Below are 16,131 nucleotides of genomic sequence, written 5' to 3'. Positions count from 1 at the left end.
AAAGTGAAATTTATACTAACAACATCAATAACAACATTCTCAACATCTTACAAGATAAATATATGTATTTCCATCCAAATTTCTCTTCAACCCTCAATCCATAATCCAACAACATCAACACAACAAACTATAACTCAATTCTTGCATTTATTCCTTAATCACACTTAATAAAGAGAGGGATTTGAAGATTCATACCTTGCTTTAATGAAAGTAGCAAAATCATCAACATTTTCTTGTTCCCATGCTCCTTTAACTCCAAATGAAATTATATTCGTGACTATGCGTTGCCCGGACTTCGATTGGTACTTTGTTACTTGAAATTTCACTCAAAATTCTCATTTTGTGAGGCATATTTGCTCCCTTTTTTGTCTTTGAATTTTCTGAAATTTTTGGAACTTTTTGGCTGAAAAAAATGAGGTTTCTGTCCCTTTTTAAAAAATTGTCAAAGTCGGTTTCAACGCAGCTACGATGCGTAGCGATGTGAATGCTGTTTTGCGTCGACGATTCGGTTTGTAACGTTTATAATTCTCTACTCCGATGTCCTATCAATGAACGTTTGTTGCATTACAAACTAGACTCGACGAAATTCATTTTAGGCTTTTAAAATACCTTAAAACTCCACATATACTATGAGATATGCGCCTCCAAAGTTGGCTAAAAATTAGCTTGACATTTCCTAAATTTTCGTCGAACTTATTTTCTTCACTCTACTCGATCTCGAAATATTCCGAAACTCTCCATACATGATATTTGTCATTTATTCTACTAATAATGTCCATGTTCTCGTGTTTCAAAATACTCTTTCCCGATTACGACTTACGAGGTCGTAATTCACCCTTTTTCTTCGTTGTTACACGTACTTTCCATAATTCACTTTTAACCCCCAAATTTTCCTTATTCCAAATTTACCCTTAACACTCCATGCCAATGAAAAGATGAATATGCAACTTATGCACTTTTAACACAATCGAAAGAAATTACAACCTTGTCCTTAACTTATCATGACTAACTCGGATTATCCCAATGTACCAAAATACGGGATATAACAAAACCCGGCCCAAAACCTCTATATGTATACAAACATATACACAACACACGCCGAATGTACCCTATGTCATTTTCTCTCAAAGGGTTTCCATGAAACCCTAAGTCGCCTCTACATTAGTCTCTCTCTCTATATGCGTTTTTGCCAAAATTGGCATCAGAACAGTGTACTATGCATTTTCTTAGAGATTGCTCAACCATTTCGGGTAGAAAAATTAATGTTCTTCGAGTAGAACAATTAATGTTCTACCCTCTCTCTTCCCAAACACCACCATAGAACAACCTCAAGGGCAAGGTTACCCCCATCTCTCTTTGCTTTTCTGCATCTCTTTCATTATTCTTGTCTTGTATTGATTTTGAATACTTGTTTGTGATTGGTTGACTGATAAATGGAGCCCCCCCCCCCCCAACCCAAATCTCTTAGTCCCACATCGATTGAGTCTTCAAGCCCTAGAATTTGGGAGTTCAATATAAAGAACCCCAATTTCTACCATTTGGCACACAAACATTAACAGATATACTTGTCATTCTCACGTAGAACCCTTTTTTTGGTTTTACACTGCTTACACGGGCATAAGTAGGGTTTGATTTGCTCAATACTCTTTTTAGTTCAAATATTTATTCGTATTTTCTGAGATCTTTGTGATTTCATTGCATGGGTTGTGGCTGTGAGGCGTGGAGGAGAAGAAAGCTTCCAATACTCCATTCTTGATCTCGCCTATCAGTACAAAAGGTAAACTTTCCTTCTTTAGGTTTAATTTTGTTGTTGTTTAGTGTTTTCCATGGTTGTATGCATTCATATGTAGCTAGATTAGCCTGTAATTAGTCATTAGTAGTCTGTTTTCTTTGGTTTAATGTATAACATTAAGTGTTAGTTGATGATTGTGTGGTTCAGTTTAGTTTCAATCCAGTAGTAAATCAATTTTGCTAGGTTTGACTTGTCATTAAGCATGTTTTAGTTTAAGAATTTACATAGATTCAACAATACTGAATATTACTTAATCATGATTAGCCTGACAGTCCTATATGTGCTTAAAATGTTAGAAGGAACTAGTTTCATCATTTATTTGTTACTAAAACAATATTGTGTTAACAGGATTTTCCTATTTAGCTAAGTCTGTTGTTTGCTTACTTGATCTTACTTCTTTTGCTACGCCTGTTGCTGGCTCCTTACTGTGACCTAGGTTTCATACTTACTCATGTTTAGTTATGTGGTTGTGGATTAACTTTTTTATGCCTATCATGTATCTGCTCTAGGTGATTTCCTATCAAATATAAGCTTAAGTTGTATGCTTTAATACTTGTCTAGCCCAGTTTACACTCCTCATATGCTCACTTCAAATAAATTAGACCTGATATGGCCTTGACCTGGTTGTGAGAGACTTCCTAGCTTTTGTGGCTCATCATGAGATGGTTCGTATGCTCATTTAGCTTCCCCCCTGTCCCTGAATGTGTACATATGGGTTGACAGTGGCATGAAATAAGCTATGCATGCCTCCGGATCCCTGTTTTGTTTATTTAAGTATAAGAGGCCAATTTGTATGCCCTGTTGTGCCTTTGCCTGGATCATATATGTTTCTTGCTTATGTTAACTGATGTATGTCTTGTTTTGAGTGTCTGTATGATTAAATCTTATAAGAATCTAACCTGTTTGAATTAATACTTAAATGAGTGACACGATCTTAACTTGTTAACTAGTAACCTACTCTGTTTAGGCTGTTATCTGAATATATGTTTATAAAGGATATACAAGTCTATTTCACCTGCTTAAATATCATTTTTGTGCAACTTGACCATCCTCTTCCCTTAACCCCTTTTGCATATCCTTCAAAGTTAGATGTCTAAGTCATACTGCATGTTTGCAAGTCTGTTTGGTTCTGAGGAATATTTTACACCTTTGTCAGATCTCAATACGCATATATATGTTTTTCCATGCCTAGTTGGTATCTGTTACTGCACTGTCATGTTAGAGTTCTTGGCAATTTGCACCCCTAATGTATACACCTTTTTTTGATTTACACCCTATCCTTTTATTTTTTACAAGTTGCTCCTTTATGTATTCATCCTTTTGCAAAATCATAAAACAACTCATTACTGAAGGGCTAAAACAGGAATAATATATTTTTAACGACATCAATGTTATAAGCTTGATTCCAAATCTTCTATGGATAGATTGAGATGGTATTTTGAGTAAACTAAATGAATCAGAAATTTAGCTTCGAATGTGCAACAAGAACAACTATAATAAGAACTTTGATACAATGTTTTTATTACCATAAGCTTCAGGAAGAGCTATCCTCTGAAACAAAAAACTTGGAAGTCTTGAAATATAAAAGGAAAAAATTTATGTCTGGAAGGCCGATTACATTAAGCTGCCCTCATTGTTGACGACATCAACTCAATTTTTTGTTATATTTCCAAATAGTATTAGCAACACGTATACTCAAAGTTTGAACTCGGATCTTGGAAATAGAATTTCAAGAATAAACGATTTGCTTATGTACAAGAAGATTAGTCACAGTATTCAGATTTTCTAGACAAAGCATGTTGATGCCTTCTTAAGCACTGTTAGTTCACTATTTTTAAAGGAAAACGATATCAAAACAGAAAAACAAGAATAGAAAAGTAGTTGATGAGAAATTTATATTGATTAGGAAAAAAAGATATATAGTGCTCAACACTAAAACTACAGTGACCATAATCTACCGTATTATTTACCATTGCAAATTACTTCCTCTGTCCCAATTTATGTGGCACCATTTCTTTTTTGGTCTATCCCAAAAAGAATGTCACATTTCTTTATTTCGAAACTATTTAACTTTATGAGATGATTTACCGCCACAAATTTATATAAGGCTTATTTTGAATCACACATTTCAAAAGTCTTCTTTTGTGCCAAGTCAAATGGTGTCGATGTAACTCTACCTGTCACAAGAAGGTATATGAAAACTCACCAGACGCCAAGAATAGAAACGCATAAATGAATAGATTACTCTATCTGAGCAAGATTAAAGCGTAGAATCATTCAAGAATATATCAAATTTATAATCACACATCAACATCTAAGTTGTCGAGGAAAAGTGTACCGATATTAAAAACACTCATAACTACTGAATAATTTTGAAAAAGATAAATTGATATAAGTAAAAATATACTCTTCCTGTTTTACCCATTTAAGATTGAGTTGTTCTATGATTTCGCAGAAGGATGAATACATTAGGGAGCAAATTGTAAAGAATAAGAGGATAGGGTGCAAATAAAAACAAAAAGTATACATTAGGGGTGCAAAGTGCCAAGTATTTTAAATGAGGCTGGTGGTCTGAAATAGTAAGAATGTAATATGAAATAAGACTATATCTGAGCATGCTAAGTTGATTTGATAAAGTTTATGTAGGGTTGAAGTAAATGAATATTTGAACATCGTAAGAGAAGGTTTAAGAGGTAGTCACTTGGGAATGACAAGGCAAGGATGCGTCTTACCAAGGGCTAGGGAGAAGCAAGGAAAGGCTTTGAGTTTATCAAACTCAGCTCAGTACTACTAATCCTAGGCTGCTGGGGTTTCTCCATATTGAATCATGCCTCATGGAACCCTCCAACATATCAGTTGAAGAGAGAAAAGGACCCTATATAAAAACTAATTTATTGAGTGGAAAATAAGAATTATACCTGCTTGTTTCCATGTCCTTCTTGGTATTCTCTATATGCATTTTGTGCTTGCTGATCTGGATATTACAAAAGGTCACTTAATCACTTAAATAAAAAGGAAAAGATCTGATAGTATGTTTCTTGTATTGTGCTGGGCTATTGCGCTATTCAATATAGATTTTAATTCTTAATGCCTCCTCTGTGTGCTCATATACTAAATGCTCAATTAAGGTGTGTGCACATCTTTACTATATGAAGCCTATCTCTTATACCCATCCTTGGTATGTTTGTGCTTTTCTCATGAGCATTTCCTTTCTTTTAGACTCTGAGTATGACAGTCAGTAAATAGGTGGAGTAATATACCATGCTATGTGCTTATGCTGATAACTTCGATCCTTATGTATGAAAGTAAGTTTCAATGTTGATAAAGATGTTGTGTCTTGACTAATTAAATGGCATTCTCCCCACCCTTTTTGCTATTTATCTCTTGTGTCTTCCCTGTTGTATAGGCTATATGGAACCATGCTCATATGAGTTTTAAGAGAAGTATTCCTTTACTGCATTCATCATTAGTATAGTGTGAACACTGTTGGGTTTTGAGGCTTTAAGTAAGAAATTTATGAATGCTACTGGATATTGAAAAATCATGTTAAAAGTGAGCCACATGTATGGGGCTATTGTTATGTATCATTTGCTGTATTGAGAGTATTCTTAAATCCCTTTCCATGAGTGTATGGGTCAAATAGGTGTCAAGTATATCATATCATGTGCATATTCATTATACTTGATATAGACTTGAGGTGGCATTCTTTTGCTTTGCTTCTTCTTTTCCTATTTTTGTGCTACCGCTGTGGGATATACAAAGGATATACGAGGTATATACAGTCTGCAAATATTTTTAGTATATATGATATGGTATATTGATAGGATATCATCACGATTTGACTTAAGTATGGTGCTATGATAGTAATTTGGGCCTTTCTCTTGTATTTGATTTCCTTTATTTGCTGAATTGGGCCTCTCCTTCATGGCCATCTGCACATTATTTATCTTGGGCTTTTGTTTCTTTATAATTATCATCTTTGGCCGATTTTTGTTTTCCTCAAATTTCTTTTCTGTTTTGGGCTCTCCAATTTTCGCTTGTTTATTTGCTAAGTGTAGTGAATTTACTTGGTATACAAATACGTATACATGTTTGTACTTCTGTTTTAAGCTCTTGTTGGTTTATTTACTAAGCCTAGGTACTTTCTAACCGCATTTCCCCTTCTCCCCCCTCCTTTGTTTTGCATGGGAATCCATTTGGGCCATTCAGGCATTTCTGTTGAACCACTGTTAGGCCGAGGGCCCAACACTTCCCTTCTATCGAGTCTGAGATATAAAATTGATTGAAGGCCCAACCATAGGTGAAAAAGGTGACTACTGGGCTTAGGTAGGCCCACCAGCCTAAACTTTCCTCTTTCCATTTTTAGTTGTATTTGTATATGTATTTTATGTATGTAAACAAATGCTTGAGATTATTGGAAGCCAATGGTTAGAAGTGAGGAAATTCACATAGAAATTAGGAAAATATTTCAAATGAATTTTCAAAATAAAAAATGGATTTTTAGAAAATACAAGTGTGAATGGACTTCTTTAAAAACTTGTTTGGAATTAAGGTTATGTTAAACACATTTTTGGACAAAAGCCCAAACCTTAAGGAAAATAAACAAAGGAAATACACTTAGGCCCTTGTTAGAGACATAAGATGACTTTTGTTTTAGAATATGGTCGATTGAATGAGCTGAAATGGACTATAAATAAATAAAACCCTATCTCTTATCCATACTTATATAAAACCCATACATTTTTTACTAAGGAGATATATTCCATTTATTTTCCTCTGTATATATGTATACAACTTATAAGGATTAAATCATGACAATGGATCAAAGTAGTTGGAACTCTACTTAAGAGAAATCTTTAGTGTGTTTTGGTCCGGAAATGAAGTGAATTTAAATCCCTTATAAACATTCTCTGAAAAAGAAACCAACTCTTTTCCTTAAAGGATTTTTGCCAAAAAATGAACTTTATGATATTAGCATGAGAGTTTTGCAATAAAGAAAATACTTTAGCAAATAATAACAATTTATCACATAATGAAGCTCGAAGGTCAACCGTATTCTACGGATCCTTAATACAAGGGTGCTTAAAACCTTCCCTAGGAGATCACTAGAACCCTTATCTCGAACTCTTGTTTTTAAAAGGATTTTTCTTTTGTTTGAATAAACCCTTTTTACATGGTTTTCCTAATTTCCTTTATAAAATTAGGTAGCAACTCTAAAAATACAAAAATCCAAATAGAGTCTGCAACTTCTTAGTAGTTTTTATGCACCCACGTAAAAGTGAACCATAACAATAAGCACCAACATTAATAAGTCTTTAACATACATAAATCACAAAATGCAGAATACTCAATCAATTATATCTTTCCAAGGACTTGAAGTCACTAGTACAAGAACAACTAACCAAAACAAGTCTATGAACATAACAATAGTCTGAACATAAGGAAAGACTGTCTAAGGATAGAATAATAGACAATAACAAGATAAGATCCAGAGCTACTGGCTGGCAGGTGGCTCACCCTCAGATCTCAAGCAAGAAGCCTCGGGCTAGACTCGGGGTCTTGCTGACAATCCTGTCCTAAACTTTGCACTCAGAAAAAGTGCAGCAAGAGTAGTATCAGTGCAACACTTGTACTGGTAAGCATCATAGACCGACTAAAATTAGTTAACACATATGAAATATAGAAATCAACAAGTAGAACAGATAGGATAGTCAACAACAATCAACAGGCACAGTATGTCCCAAAATTCTCCAGTCATAGCCTAGGTTTAAGCTTCCAACCCACAAGTCTGCCAAGTTTCTAAGAAATCCCTCAACCACATACAACAACACAAGTACAACACTAACAAGAATCCGATGAGACAGTATGTGATGCTATAATAAGAAGTTCAATGCAGATGAGATGCAATTCCATGCAATGCAATGATAAATATCTGGAAACTGTACATACATGCTATAAGCACTTTTCGCTTCAATAGCCATGACCCATAGGGGGCCCATGACGTCCATGTACTCGCCACTCCGGAACGGACCTCGGATGGTGACTCTGCCACTATACGTTCCGTACAAACCTTGGACTATAACAATAGTAATATTACTTTCCTCTTTCTCTTTCTTTCAATTTCAAATCCGTTTCCATAACTCTTTCATCCTGTATGAATGTATGAATGCAAGAAATGAGGAATCACATGTAATCAATGCCAGTTAATATGATACGGAATTCATAAGCACCACAATGACAATTCTGCACGGGTTATCAAGACTATCATGGGAACATATCAGATACTCAATACCAATCACAACAAATAGAACTAGCACAACTGACATAACCACAACCACGTAGTCAAGTACAACACATGTCAATAATCGTATAAAGTACGACGACAAACCCACATAATCAAAATCATACCAAGCTAGGGGATTTAACACCACAACCATGCCCAAAGGCCTATTATGCTTTACCCGTCAATAACTACATAACACATGTGATTCGCTAGTCAAAGTCTAATAAAGGTAAGCCATAACCTACCTCAAAGCAGAACACGAGCCACAAACTTCTTAAACTTGGGCCTTTCCCTTTCGGATTACCTCCGAACGCTCAAAGTTTAACAAATATTTGATCTACGTTAGCTTACATATCTAAAGATACACATATTACTATGCTTTCAGAAAAACCCAATAATAACCCTAAAAAGTGACTTCGTGCCCCTAAGGGTAAAATGAGAAATTTCAAGTTGAAAAATGTCATCCCTATGTTCAAGAAATCCAAATACTAATCATCAACACCAACTAGTCCCCAATTAGCATTAATTTCATCATTAATGAAAACCCCCAAATTTAGAGAAAACCCCCAATTTTCCATATTCAACACCCTAAGATTAAGGAGAGACTTAGTAACTAAATTCCCTAATGATTACAAGCTTGGAAATCAATAGACCTTCCCACAAAACTCATTAGAATTGAAAAAGAATCATAAAACACTTTAGGGTTTTAACCTATCTTCCCCAGCTTAAAAGATGAAAGCTATCATGGATTCCAACCTAAGCCATAAATAAATTACAAGGAAGCATAAAGGAAGTTACCCAGAGATGAAATCAGCACAAGCTCTCCAAATTTGTCCACAACACTCACAGGGTTAAGATTTTGGTGAATGGGAAGAATGGTTTTGGAGTTTTGAATTAAAAGCATTTCTGTTTAGTGATGTGCGCATCTACGGACACCTTGTCTACAAATGCAGACTCGCCTCCGCAAAGAGGCTCTTGCATCCGGGAGTAACTTAACACCTCAGCCTCTCACGTTTGCAGGCCATGTCCTGTGTAGGCGAGCCCGTAAAAGCGAACAAACACCAGCAGAAGTGGGACATCAAAGCCCAGCAAAAATTTGGTTTTTCAACAAGTCAAACCCAAATTCTGACATCTATACGAGACCTCTCGGATACAAAACAAATATGTATTTCAACGTAAAAGCACGCTACGAGTTTACTTATACCCTTAGAAGTTTCCAACCAAGTGACCAAAACTCTCCCGAGCGCCTTGGGAACCGAACCAACCACCCTACGAAGTTATATTTGACTCTCCGGACCTAATGGAACTACAAAATTCCCAAAAAGGTTTGTATGCTCAAAAGTCAACTTTTGGTCAACTAATTTTCACTTATTCAACTTAAAGGCTCTATAATTCTCAATTTTCAACACAACTCTCTCTCGGGAATCATACCACCCACCCCCGCAGGTCAAAGCTACTCTAACGGAGCTAGGGAAAGGGTCAATAGGGGGAAAAGGGTCAAAAATCCTGAAACTACCAAATGATAGTTACATCAGATACTAATTATACAACCGTTCATCATCGAACAGAGAAGAAACGAAATGAAGAAAGGGTACCTGACTCAATAAAGAGATGGGGATATCTACTATGTATATAATCCTCGGTCTCCCAAGTATCCTCCTCAACGGGACGGTGTTTCCATTGTACCTTCACCGAAGTTATCTCCTTTGACCTCAACTTTTGAACCTCCCTATCCAAGATGGCTACGGGCTCCTCCACAAATGACAGATTCTAATCAAATAGGATGGAGTCCCAATGGATGATATATAAGACCAGTTCAAATGGTATTTATTCTGTATGGACACATGAAACACCGGATGAACACCCTACAAAATCGGAGGTAACGTTAACTTATAAGCTACTTACCCAAGAAGTTGAAGAATCTCAAATGGGCTAATGAACCTCAGGCTTAGCTTGCCCTTATTCTTGAATCTCATCACACCCTCATGGGTGAAACCTTCAATAGAACCTGATCACAAACCATAAACTCCAAATCACGAACCTTTCAATCCGCATACACCTTTTACCTACTCTGAGTCGCCAGGAGCTTTTCTTGAATCAACTTCACCTTATCTAACGACTTTCTCAACATATCGGTACCCTAAGGTATGTGCAGTAAGCTCTTGTGCCAATTCCAAGCTCTTCTCGAAGTCTTATCTCTGTGGCTTCCTAGGGATTTCTTAAGTTTTTTATTTGGTACGACCGAGCTCAAAGAGCGCCTACGTATCCTGTCGTAGCAGAATCAGATCAAAAGTAGTTCAGAATAAAAGTAATTGAGTTTTGGTTTTTACTAATAATGCAATCTGGTCCCAGATGGACTACCTAGGTATCCCTGATGTGCCGTGAAATTATAGCACATTTGATGCTTTTTTACTCTAAGTTTTACATGTTTTCGAGTAAGTTTATGTTAGTTTGATGTGTTTTGTGTATGTGCAGGTATTTAGAAGTGGAATTGCATGAAACTTGATTAAAAACAAGGAATTTTGAAGACAAGGCACTGTATTGCATTTGAATGGACCGTTAACATGCTCGACGGTTCGTCAAGTTGGTCATCGAATAGCATTGAGTGAAATATCAGAGACTGCTATATTTTGATGTAAAACAACAGGTAGGTCAACGGACCGTCAATACGATCGACGTTCTGTTGATGTACAATGACGGTGGAGTTTCTGCAGCCTGAAAAATGTCATTAGATTATCGAAGTGCATCGTCGACATTCGACGGTATCGTCAATGTGCAACGTCGGTCTGTTGAGTTGCAAGCCAACCTGGAACTGGATTAGGATTAATTATTACGAGTTTAGCTTGTATAAATACCTGTTTAGGTTTTATTTTTCAGACATCTGGAATCTTAGGCTTGTAGTAATTACTTTTGGGTTTTTAGTACAATTGAAGATTTCCAGACAATTACATTCGTTTACTTTCAAGTTTTATTCGTAAGTTCAATACAAAATTCAATTATGCAATCTTCAATCTTTTATTATTTTATTGTTGCCATGAGTAGCTAAATACCTTTACTAAGGTTGTGAACCCAAGGATGGGTGTTTTGTGATTGGGGATTGTGATTGATATACGCATAATGGATTGTTAGGGTTTATTTGTTCTTCACTTTCATCATATAGTTAGTGGTTGTAAACATTAGCTAACGCCATAAACTTTAGCTTATTTGGGAAAATAACTAGGGTTCGGTAAGATCAATAACAAGAACTCAAGGCTTTAAACCTTGTTTAATAAATTCACTTAGGAATAAGAGGAATTTACTTGGTATAATTAACCGTTCTTCATGCATACTTTCTTATCTTTGGAAAAAGCATAGAAAGAAATAAACTTTTCATAATGGGAAATAGTCTAGATTAACATAGAGGTTAAGTGCATCCATATAAACGATCCATTAGAATTATATTAAGATCAATACCCATGATCATACACTTTATCTGACGCAGACACAACCTTTGTTCTTTTTACCCATATAGTTACAACTTTAAAATTTTAGTCACTTTAAAGTAGTCCACAAACCAAAACTCCTATAAAATCCTTTTTCTGGGATACATCAGGACCGCAGGATTAGTATAATACTTATTTAGTAAACTTTTCACACTATATTCTCTGTGAGATTCGACCCCAACTTTGTTGGATTACTATATTTGGCATCGTCCGCTTTACCCTATTAAAAGGTGTAATTGAGCATATCAAATTTTGGCGCCGTTGCCGGGGAATACGGTTTTGAAATTACTAAATAATGTTTAATCTTCTTAAAATCTTTGTCACATTCCCACAAACCTTGTTTGCTACGTTGTAAACCAGGTGATCATGGCTAACACCGAACTTCCAGTCGACAATGTTTTTGCTGATAAGTCAGAAGCAGAGGAAGACTTTGCATCTGCAATAATTCATCCGAGGTGACTGCTACTACTATCAAGTTTGATAATTCCCTCTATCATATGCTCAAACAAGAGGGATACTTTCGGAATGCAGTCGATGATGACCCTCACCAACATATAACAAATTTTTTGGATGTATGCTCTTAGCATATACAACGGGGTGTGACTCAAGAAGCGGTTCGGCTGAAACTCTTCAAATATTCGTTAGCCTGAGAAGCGAGAAAATGGTTCACAAAGCTGCCCCGAAACTCTATCGCTACATGGGAAGAGATGGTCAAAGTGTTTCTCAGGAAGTGGTATCCCCCGAGTAGCAGAGCTGAAATTCGTGATCAGATTTACGACTTCAAACAACACAATGGGGAACAACTTTTTGAAGCTTGGGAGAGGTACAAAGAATATTTGGATAGGAGTCCAAACCATGGTTTCCCATATCAGATTCTGAAGCAGATGTTCTACAGAGGGTTGGATCCTATGACCAAAGCAATAGCCAATAATGCTGCTAGCGGGTATTTCATGAATAAGTCCTATGCTAATATTACTGATATACTTGATCGATTGACTACACACAGTCAAGCATGGCATTTGAGTAATTCTGATTGGTTATCACTTGGGACACCATTGATCCAAAATATTGTGAAGGATAGCCAGGAGACGCAACAGACGTTGGCAATATTGGCCACTAGTCTCTCTTTATTGACAAAGAGGCTTGATGAGAGGGAATCAAAGAAGGTGAACGTTTTTTAAGATATCTCAGGCACGCCACTTGGAATGTACCAAGTCCAAGTGGGTCCATATCAAGAGGGTCCCCCTCCGCCAGTTGAGAAAATTAAATATGCAGATTGTATAGAAAAAGGGGATATTCTTAGGCCAATTCAGAGAAACTGGAGACCTCAACAAGGGCAAGGTGCATACAACAACAACTAAGGGAACTACAATAACAACTATGGTGGAGCGAATCAAGGTAGATACAACAACAATGGTAACTTCGGAAACAGAAGTTCCAACCCTTATATTTATCACACCTCACCCTTGGTAGGGCGTGATTGGCACCCGACACCTTACGAAAACTGAGCGAACTAACTTATAACTTACATCCTTCGTATCTCAAATGGAAACAATAGGATCGAGAGGGTAAATACAAACATAATATCATGCATAAGTATATGTACATTGGACCCGTGATGCCAATATTACTATCGTCACACTATGACTAAGTTTTCACGGAACTATTTTCTTGCAAAGCCTCTATGAGCATGGTTTGTATACTAGTCGGGACAGGGCCCCCGACATACCCTAAACAAAATCATACATACATATATATATATATATATACTCGGCAGTGCTCCAGGAAGAAATGGAGCTCACCAATTAGAACTGGTACACAAGGCAGGCTACTATGAAAGATCCTTATCTCGTCTATCTACACCTGTGGGAATGAACGCAGCGTCCACAAGAAGGGACATCAGTACGAACAATGTACCGAGTATGTAAGGCATGAATAGTAACATATTAAGAGATACCAAACATGGAAAATAATATAATGAACGTATGAGGATAAGTAACATAAAAGGGATCAGCCTGTGCCTTTGAATGCCCTTTTAAGGCGAATGTCATGCATGCTTAGCTTTTTTTTTTTTTAAAAAAAAAAGGCTTTTCCATACATATCCATATATAATATCTCGACTGGCCATTAAGGCGCGGTAATATATATATATATATATATATATATATATATATATATATATATACATACATATATATAGCATCTTACATGGTGTTATCTTACCTAGCCATATAGGTTCGGTGCTATCTTACCCGGCCCTTTCGGGACTCGGTGTTATCTTACTCGGCCCTTTTGGGACTCGATGTTATCTTACTCAGCCCTTTCGGGACTCGATGTTATCTTACTCGGCCCTTTCACGACTCGATTTTATCCACAGCTGATCAGTGGGATGCAACGCGAGCACACACACACACACACACACACACACACACACACATATATATATATATATATATATATATATATAAATCAACATCATTATTAGCATTACCATTATCATCATATCAATCCTTGAAGGATCAACCATCGCAAGATGAAATCGACGATGTCACGAGAGTCTCGAGAATCATGGACTTAGGTAGCACTGGAAATAGAATCGTTATCATCGCTATATCTCACCTCGAAGGAACAAGTAACATGAGGTGAGACCATCAATAATAAGTACGGTTAAGGGATTTATGGAATGCCTCAATAATCTCATAATGCCCTCAAATCATAGCTTCGGAGTTTCAAAAGAAGAGAATCATCATCATCGTCACAATCATCATGGAACACATTCCACTTAACATCATAAGAGGCTTTAAGAGTCATGAACTTCGAGCTTATGAAAACAAGGCAGTTATGGAAACATTTATGGAATCATAACATAGGAATCATGCCTTTGAAAGAGAGGGACGAGCCTTAACATACCTGTTCAACCTCCTATTAGCCACGCTTATTCATCCGAGCTCGCAAGTCTATATTTAAGCGGATTTATAGTAATGTTAGCCTCTTTATCGCACACTTATTCCAAGTTTCAAATCAAACTATTCTATATTCTGCCGAAAATCGAGCAGCATCTCCCATGTTTATATGCTTAGCCCGAATTCTCAATTCAACAACCAACATAAAAATAAAAATACCAACATCAATAACGTCATTTCCCATATCAAATTATTCCATAGAATAGCCCATATGGTGTTTGTCCCATATTTCCACCAACAGAATTAATTTACAACAATTTAATAACTCCTTCTTCATACCTTTATCTCGATAATAATGCTATATATTCACTCCTCCACCTTGAGCTTAAGCCATAATGCCTCAATACATAATTTTGTAATCGCAATTATACACCGTCTGGATCGGGATTTTGAAATTATAGCTGGTTTAGGCTTAAAATTTGGCTTGGGGGGTTTGGGGAGAATTCTCCAGATTTTTGGAGAATATTTGAGGTGTTTGTTGAGGAAAATAAGGGGTAACCCCCTTTAAATAGTGGTCCAAGTTCTGCCTGGACCTTCTTAAAATTCCTTCAGCGCGATCGCGCCCCCTTTGGGTGTTATGCCCCGTATCTTTACACCGGGACATTAGTAAGCTAAGTGCGACAAGTTAAAGACAAAGTGGTTTTAGGGTTCCCGGTAAGGGTTTTCATATCCCGATTTCGTTTCGAGGCATCAAATAGCCTATGAATTTCGTTTGGTATAAGAACATTATTGGAAAATAAGGATTAATTGACCAAGATTAGATGACTAAGTGAGATTAAGAGCCTAATTGTATCATTAGTAGGCTTAAGTGGCCGTGTGGGTCCCACTTGTGATTTGGCCAACTTTTATTGGCTAACAATTTGAGTGGGACACATGTCCACATTATGGACTGCCTATATAAAGAGTATTGATGATTCATATTTCAATTAGAAGTTCATTTCATCACTTGCAAAGATAGAAAATTTAAGAGATAGAAAGGGAAGGTCTCGGCCATGGCTGGCCGAGAATGAGCTGCCCATTTTGATCCAAAAAAATTAATTTTCCAAGAAAATTAAATCCTCCTCAAGTGTATAAGGACGTGTGGTAGATGTTGGGAAGAGACTAGGAGGTGTAGCATTCAAGAGAGTTGAAGATTTAGACCAAGGTGAAGAACAAGATTGAAAGGTAAGAATGGTTATTGTTCTTGTGTTGTATGATGATATAAATGTGTAATTCATGCATGTTGTTGTTGGATTGTTGTTGTGGTTGAACTTGGGTGGCAGCCGTGAGCTTGGTGAAGCAATGGTTGGTTCCATTTTGCTTGTATTGTTGAATAATAAATGTATACCACCATATGTGATTGAACTAAGATTTGTAGAAATTGGTTTATGATGTGCATGTTAGAATTGGGCTGTTTTCTTAAAGTTTACATGAGCCATGTGTTGTAGATTTGAATGGAATTATGTTTGGTCTTCTTGTACAATGTATTGGAATTGGATTGAAGGTGTTGTAGTATGGATAAAGGAGAGAGAGTGAAAATCATGAAGTTGTAGGAATGGCATTGAAGCGTGTAAAGGGGGCTGTTTTAGGGGAATTTGTGGACTGTTTTGTGCCAAATTTGGATTGTTGTTT

At 36.5% G+C, this 16,131-nt stretch overlaps 1 long non-coding RNA gene and 1 other non-coding gene across 2 annotated transcripts; one reads left to right on the top strand and one right to left on the bottom strand.

The window, feature by feature from the left end:
- Positions 1 to 1,458: 1,458 nt before the first annotated feature.
- On the top strand, positions 1,459 to 11,079 carry LOC132059768 (uncharacterized). Its single transcript, XR_009415726.1, has 2 exons — positions 1,459 to 6,118; positions 10,551 to 11,079. It is a non-coding gene; the product is annotated as an uncharacterized LOC132059768 (long non-coding RNA).
- A 1,234-nt stretch (positions 11,080 to 12,313) lies between these two features.
- Positions 12,314 to 12,419, bottom strand: LOC132061715 (small nucleolar RNA R71). Its single transcript, XR_009416135.1, has one exon. It is a non-coding gene; the product is annotated as a small nucleolar RNA R71 (small nucleolar RNA).
- Between the last annotated feature and the right edge of the window lie 3,712 nt (positions 12,420 to 16,131).

This window comes from Lycium ferocissimum, chromosome 6 (assembly GCF_029784015.1).
Source record: "Lycium ferocissimum isolate CSIRO_LF1 chromosome 6, AGI_CSIRO_Lferr_CH_V1, whole genome shotgun sequence".
Taxonomy (NCBI): Eukaryota; Viridiplantae; Streptophyta; class Magnoliopsida; order Solanales; family Solanaceae; genus Lycium; species Lycium ferocissimum.
This window is presented reverse-complemented; position numbering and strand designations above follow the sequence as displayed.